We start from the raw sequence: 8,600 nt of genomic DNA on the forward strand, positions 1-8,600 counted from the left end.
TTTATTTAATTGCTTTATTTGTTTTTATTATTATATGCTTATGTGAAAATTCATGTAATTGTTGTTGTGAATAAATAATTTAAATTCGTGTCATTAGTTTTAAATTCTTGTTAACAATTCGTGCTAGAATTTGAGGAGTTTCTGGAATCTTTGGGACTTAGATTGAACCCTAGGAATCTTAATAAAAACAATACAGAGGCTCTGAACATCGCCAAAGGCGAAGAAGATGAACGAAGTTAAAGTTACGGCCCTTAGAGAGAGAGAGAGCTGGCTCTCTAAAGGAGGGAGCCAGCTCCCACATGGATAGAGCCGACTCCCTCCATGTGGGAGCCGGCTCTCAACACTACAGAGCTGGCTCCCACTTGTGGGGAGGTGGCTCTCAAAGTCCGGGAGCCTGCTCTCGCGCTGGAACGTGTAGAAATTGTGTTTTTGGACTTCTGTTTGGCCGTTTGGAGTTTTCTAAAGTTGTTTAAATTGCGATTAATGGTTTAAACAATTGTTTTGGACATATAAAAATACTTGAAAGCATTGTTACATTAATGTATTAAGGAGTGGAACAACATGAAGTTTAAAAGAAAGCCTACATGTTGAATATCGATTAGTTGATTTAATTGCGAACTGAAATTTAGCAATTTTTCTTTACATGATTTAATAGCATTTAATCTTGTTTCAGTAGTGTTATAAGTGTAGTTGATTATCTGAAAATAACTATGCTTAGATTGGATTAATTGATGTTTTAATTTATTGTAAATTGCATCAATTATTGGACTATTTGGAGAATTTAAATGCTTAGTCTTATTCTAACAATTTAAAGGACTGGAATATGATTTTTAAATCTTGTATGTGATGCATAATATGGTCATATACATATTAGACTTTATTTATGCTTATTTTGGAGTATGGTTGATAATTAAATTTATAATTTACTGCATCAATCATTTGATTTGTGAATTATATGCACCGGTATGGGACGGTGACATACTAGGGACAGATTAGTTCAAAATACTAAGTCCTACCTATTCTGAAATAAGAAATGAATTAACTATAAAAGTTAAGGCCTACTTAAATTGATGATTAAATTTATCATTTACTGCATCAATTATTTGATTTGTGAATTGTATACACCGGTATGGGATGGTAGCATACTAGGGACGGGTTAGTTCAAAAACTAAGTCCTTCCTATTCTAAAATAAGAAATTGATTAACTATAAAAGTTAAGTCCTACTTAGATATATGTCGGATCAATAAATAGTTGAATAACACACCTTGTTTTAGATGGATTATATATATATAATTATGGTGGCGTGATATGAGCTTAAGTCTCAGAATCATGGTTAGGGTACGTATATCGCCTAGGATGGATAACTGGACGTCGTTCCTATTCCCTGGTAGGTCTAGGTACACATGCCCACGTTATGTGCGATTTTTACGTTATCTCTACTCAGGCTGAGACAGACCTATGGGCTAGTGAGCGTCCTATAGTGTGCTTATACATATATGGACTACTTTAGTTATTGCTGAGATATCTAGGATGTATTTGCGTATTGGGTCTCTGCATGGATCGTAGTAGAGTAGAACTTGCTAGTGGGCCTGACCCACTATTATATTTTTCAGGTGTTCGTCAGTTCCAGGCTTAGAGCTTGATCGTGCTGGGTAGAGACAGTCACTCACTCCTTCGACTACGTAGGATTTCCTTTCATGCTTTAGTGTTGGATTTTATTTTCGGACTTTACTTTATTTTGGGATTTTATTAGGGGTCCACTAGATGGATTCCCGAGTTGTACGTATTGGAGGTTTTGGAAAGTTTGGATTATATTATAACTTTTGAGGATTTAATAATTAGAATTCTTTTCAGCCTTTAATTTATTTCTTAATTATTTTTGTATTCCTGCTTGTTTACATATTAATTTTTTGGTATCCCTCGGATCTGTGCTCGGACTTAATCACCCGTGGCTCTAGAATCGAGGGGTATCACAAATGCTGTATGAAATAGCAAAATACTGGACTCAACATAAAAAAAAATATATGTAAATTCATTGCTGGAATAGAAAATACATAAACTAGCAAAGTGCTAAGTTTCTACATAATGTAAATTCATTATGGAAATGAGAGATACATGAATAGCAAAGATGCTGAATTGATGTGTTGTTTTGGGCTGAGCGGGAAAGATTTACAAACTAGCCTTGTGTGCTCTATTTATAAACCTCCTTGCATGCAATAACTGAGATGTGGTGACTTCAACAACTTCCACTTGGCCTAGTCCGACACTGCCAAGTGTCCCATGTTCTCGACAGTTCCTTTTATTTCTGCCACCATATTTTTCCTCCTTTCTTTTGCTGTAGATTTCTTCTGATGTTTCACTTGAACCATGTCCCTTTTCTCTTCCATGAACTTATATCGTGAGTAGTTTTAGAGTGGGTCTTCCACTTGTCTTCTCCATATACTGACACATGCCCCATGTTTTCTTGTTCTCCTTTCTTCAAGCACGATTTTAGTGGCCTTGTCATCCAAATTATCTGACAACCACTTCAGTTAGTGGTAGTACTTGTATGCAAGACCACCACTTTCAACTGATGTACTCTGTTTAGCCATTTATCCCACGTTCTTTAAAATCTTTCCTTCTATATAACTTCTCTATATATAATTCATGTATATAGAAATTATACACACATCCACGTTCCCTTGGCTTTAGGTAACTTTTTCCCGCTGGACTTCCTTCCTTTCATGGCATCGTGTCCAAAATTAACCACTTCTCTTCATCATGAACGTGCGCATATGTATGAATATATATACATCCGCGATGCAAATCATCACCTGTACTCCTTTTCCTTTGCGACTTTAGACTCCACGACGCCATGAACTCCTAAATTTCAACATTCTTCTTAAAGTGGATTGGCGTCCACAACTCCTGTAGCTTCTCTTCTTGAAACTTCCCTTCCATGTTCAGAGTTTATGGCGTCGTGGCCCCAAAATTACAGCAACTCCTTTATCCCATCGTGGGCTGTATATATATATATATATATATATATATATATATATATATATATATATATATAGATATATATATATTTGGGAACATATTTTATATTTCTGGAAACAAACCCCACTTCCTCGTTGCTTTACTTAGTCAGACGTAGTTGTTGAGAACCCCCTAGATTTTAGAAGAAAATCCAACCTCACGTCCATCTTAGTCAACCTTGATTTCGTGATTTAAATGGAAAAATATCCATTTAATTGTTTTCCTGTAAGAATAGGACTTCCCATTAATAAAATCAACTCTTAAAAGAATTGATCTACTGTGGCCACTTCAATAGAACTCGCCACGTGTTAATAAACCATTGGTTGGTTGGTCTTTGACTTGAATATTTATATGAGGTTGCACTCATAATAGTGACTCCATGCCAACTTCCTATACTTTTAGGACATTATATCCAAAGTTGGTAAGTCCTAATAGGACTCACCTCTTTCTTTCAATTAACAATTCCCCGTGGTTTTAATATTCCAAAGGAAATTTGTCAGAATTACGCTCCGGCGTGACAGGTTCCATTGGAACTCGCCATGTACCTCTTCTCTATTGGTAGATTATATCAATAATTCCATGTCACACCTTCTTCTTTTGGATAATTAGAGTATTAATTTAACATGGCAAGCTTGTTAAAACTCGCCATTTGTCATCTTTCCATTAAGCAAAAAATAATGGAGTAAAAAACTTTATATTATATACTGGTTGCAGATTAGTTTTATTTTTCTCTTGGGAATGTTTCTAAAAAAAAATATGATGTGTCATGTGGAAATAAATTATTTTTGATGTTACCTATTCAGAAATACTTGACAGGTAGACGATGCAAATCAACTTAATTAATGTGAATATATTGGTAAAAGTATATAAAAACTCTTACGTGAAAATAAATGATTTTGGATGTTATCAACTAAGAAATACTGGGTAAGTGGACGATACAAATCAACTTAATTAATGAGGGTATATTGGTAAAAGTATATAAAAACTCTATTCTTCCTTCCAACCAATAAAAAATAAAAAAAAATAAAAAAATTGTTTCTCCATCTATAGTTTCTGCTACCCTTTTAGATATTTATCGAAAAAAATAATAATAATAAGATTTTTAACGATTAGTGATATGCCACATCATCCAATAATTTAAAATACTTAAAGACGAAATAATTTAAAACAATGTGAGTTGTGATAGTAAGCTAAAAAAAAATTGGTCATACGTCAAATTTCTTATTGGCATTAATAAAAAGTTGGAACTGCTTTGAGTGCTTCATGAATTTCCACTTGGAGTATACCACGTGTGTTGGAATAATTCGTTCCTACTATACCGGACTTTCTTCAAAAACATACTAGGAATCAAACTGTATTATTGTTTGGCTCAAAGTGTGGCCAATGCAATTTCGTGTTGTGCAGGCGTGACTGGAATTTTCAAGGGCAAATTTATTTGCTATCACATTCATTGTTGGAAAAATGTGGTCTTGACTTATGACATGAAATTGTCTCTTTTCCTCGTTTTTGTTATCTCGAAAGCATGAGGGTTAGCATAAATTGACTTAAAACATATACCGATAAATAATATGGAGTGAGACAATCGGTTATAATCGTAATTATTGTTCTATAAAAAAATTCTAACACACGTTGTCCAATTAAATTAGTGTTTTTAAAATTATCAAAAGTGGAAATTATACAAAACCCAAAAAGCAAAGATGGGGATATTCCTACTTAATACATTGGCAAAGCTAATTGTCAATTTCATGAATTGACTATACATGAATTGGTCAGAGCTGTTAGTTTCAATAGCTTGAAAAGTACCACTTCTGAACCATGTACAAGTTGTTAAAAAAAAAAAAACAAACAAACAAACCATGTACAAGTTATCTACGGGCCTTATGATAGATTTTTTGGATTAATTTTGTAGTGTTCATTTTTAAGAGTTTTTTATATTGGAAACGACACAACCAAAAAGACTCGTTGCTAAGTCATGATGTAACTCGTATTTTTTGCAAAATAATATTATTTAGGGTCTCAAAATAGAATTTTATGTCCTATAGAAAAAGTACTGAATATTTATAAATTTTTATTCGTTGTCTAAAAAAAATTCGGATTAAACTCATATTTTATATTTAATATTTTATTTAATTAGATTTATTTCTTTATTTTTAAAAAAATTTTAGAGAAACTTTATTTTTAATCTTATTTTTTAGCATTAGTATCCTTTCGAGATTAGATTTCTTATGTTATAAGGATATTCATGTTTGTAATTAGTTTCATTATGAATTATGGTTTTCTTTCATTATAAAAAAATATGTAATGTAGATATCACAATCATTCATTCAATTATTAATATAATTATCAAATTTATCTAAATTTATCTCTTATTTTGTGAATTCAAGACAAACTACTTTGTGGATTCAAAATAAGTCATTCCTTGTAAACAAATTTATTGCCTCCGCTTACGTCATTACTTTGTTTTGTAAGAATGGAGCCCCAGATGGATTCGGGGCTACCCATACTCTTTTTTAAAAAAAAAAAAAATTAATTTTGAGTAAATTTATTATAAAATTTTAGAAAAATCAAGTATAAACAAATACTTAACAATTTTAGTTAAGAATTATATTTTAAACTATTGTGAAAAATAATTAACCATGCAAACTCAATTTTGAATAAAAGCAAAGTCGATAATATATGTATATGGGTTGTGACAGGCGGTGACAGATATGAATAATATCATAAATGAGAATATACAAAGTAGATAATATCTACGAATCATGAGCATGTAAAGTATGGGCGGATCTAAGGGTGAGCTTGAGTCCAAAAAAAAAAAAAAATTTATTAATATAAACAATTTTAGCCTAGCTAAAAAAAATAAAATTTATTACTACTATTAGCCCACCCAAATATTAGTTCACTTAAACAAACTTAAGTCGCCTAAATTTATGTTTAATATTAGCCTACTCATTAATAATTCCGAGATTCACCCTTTTTTTTGTTTTTTTTTTTTTTTTTCCGATCCACCCTTAATGTAAAGGGAATAATATCAACATAAATTAAAACACGTGGTAATATCAAACATGTATAAGGATGAGAGGCATGGAAGTCAAAGAAAATATCAATGGCATGGACTATCAAAAAGTGTACTAGGATGACTAAGACGGCATGGAAGACGACTCACGAATAAGAAAATTAAATGCCCTGCAGATTGAGAAAATAAGCATACTTGATTTCAAAGCAACGTATGAAATTGAAATTATAGCTCACTTCTGATGCATTGGTCAAAGTTGTCCTCTGTTTTTTTATATGATTGTTTGTCCCTTTTTTTTTTTTTTTCAAAGACACAAAGGCCAAAAATTAAGATGACAGTACAGAGATATAAAATTAAATTAGAAAAAACATACAAATCTTGAAACAAAATAATAAATGAAAAATAAGCTTCAAATTTGTGGAGGAAACAGAGCTTAACACTTTATAAATGGAACCACTATGGTAGAACATAGCAAACTGGAAAGACTAAAAGGTCTGGTCATCAGTACAGCAACCGCTACAAAGTTACAACCACAAGGCGCTCCGACACACAAGAAACCCCGCACAAGATCAAATCAAGGCGAAAAAGATTAAATCGAGGCAGGGAAAATCAAAACCAACTTAGACCAGAGATCTAGTCGGAGGAAACAACAAATCCGTCCATGTGATCCGAAAATGAACCGAATATGAACAGATCTAACCGAAGAAAAACAAAAACGGCGTAAAAAACACCCACGGAGAGCACTTATTGAAATACGCTGAATTTATTGCAACCGTGAGAGGCGGCCATCATCTCCCCACTTCTATAGAAGGGAACAGGAAGGCAGAGAGATGAAGAAGACGAAGGGGTTAGAGAGAGGTGGAAGAGAAAGTTGGAGCGGCTCACTTTCGTCTAATTGATTGTTAGTCCTTTGAACTCATAATTGTAAGGTAAATTTTAGATATATGTAATTAACCTCAAACTATACCACACCCCCTCAGGTTTGACAAAAGGATACTCAGAAGAAACTTATCTGTTTTTTGGACAAAGACATCCCCTGAATGTTCAAAAATGGACAAAGACATCCCTTTACATGAAAAAATGACCAAATTACCCTTTGACAGTTTAAGAGACTTTTTTAACTTTACAATTTAATATATTGGACCAATCTACCCTCATGAATAATTTATGCATAAAAAAAAAAGTTAAAAAAAACTTTATATAGTTCACTTTTTTTTTTTTATTTACTTTATAAATGTCCCAACTTCTTAAAAATGTAGACGTCTAAAATGATTTTTTGATTCAATACATATATTTCAAATAAATTATATTTTGTTATTACTTCTTTTCTTTTTCCTTTTTATTTTTAAATTAAGATGCTTAATTCTTTCATCTAAAAAAATTAAACAAATCTCTTTTTCCTTAAAAATAAAAAATATGGTACCAGTATAACTTTATGCATCTTAAATTATATATCAAATATTATACATTTCCCAACATAAAAGAAAATAGATACCAGTATAACTTTATGCATGCCTTTATTTTTATTTTTTTACCCTTTGTTTTACTATTTTTTTTCCCTTTGTTTTACTTTTTTTTTTTCCCTTTTATATTGAGAAATGCATAATATTTGATATATAATTTAAGATACATAAAGTTATACTGGTACTATATTTTTTTATTTTTAAGGAAAAAAGTTTGGTTTAATTTTTTTAGATGAAAGAATTAAGTATCTTAATTTAAAAATAAAAAAGAAAAAGAAAAGAAGTAATAACAAAATATAATTTATTTGAAATATATGTATTGGATCAAAAATTTATTTTAGATGTCTACATTATTAAGAAGTTGGGACATTTATAAAGGAAATAACAAAAAAAAAAAAAAAAGCGAACAATATAAAGTTTTTTTTTTTTTTTTTTTATGCATAAATTGTTTATGAGGGTAGATTGGTCCAATTTATTAAATTGTAAAGTTAAAAAAGTCTCCTAAATGGTCAAAGGGTAATTTGGTCAATTTCTCATGTAAATGGGTATCTTTATCCATTTTTGAACCTTCAGGGGGTGTCTTTGTCCAAAAAATAGGTAAGTTTCTTCTAAGTGTCCTTTTGCCAAACCTCAGGGGGTGTAGATGTACTTTACCCTTTGAATGTTTTTGTGGCTCGTGAGAGTCTAGCTCATGATGTCTAAGCTTACGTCTATGCCATTATTGAACTGCTTAAGACCCTTTAACGCTGAGCCACCCGCGCAGGTTAAAGCTGTTAATTTCAATAACTTTTTTTTTTTTTTTTTACAAGGGCAAGGAAGTCAGTGGTTAGATTAGGATGTTTCAATAACTTGAAACATCATCATTGAACCTTATACAGTAGGTTTTATCAACTTCCATAAAATGCATACCTCAACATTTTGTTGTTGCTAGAAACTGAACTCAAATCGAGTGCAAACTGTTGATGAAAAGTTAGGCTCTTTTGCATGCTTACATCTTTACATATCAGTGTTCAAGAATAGTCCCGTTCATTTGCATCTTTACTTACCATACTTTCTTAGATATATACAAACTTGCTTCACTTCGTAAATATGGAGTCCAGATGGA

Source organism: Cornus florida, unplaced genomic scaffold, assembly GCF_030987335.1.
Source record: "Cornus florida cultivar Cherokee Brave unplaced genomic scaffold, ASM3098733v1 CherokeeBrave_3.0.0_Hap2_Chr04, whole genome shotgun sequence".
Classification (NCBI taxonomy): domain Eukaryota; kingdom Viridiplantae; phylum Streptophyta; class Magnoliopsida; order Cornales; family Cornaceae; genus Cornus; species Cornus florida.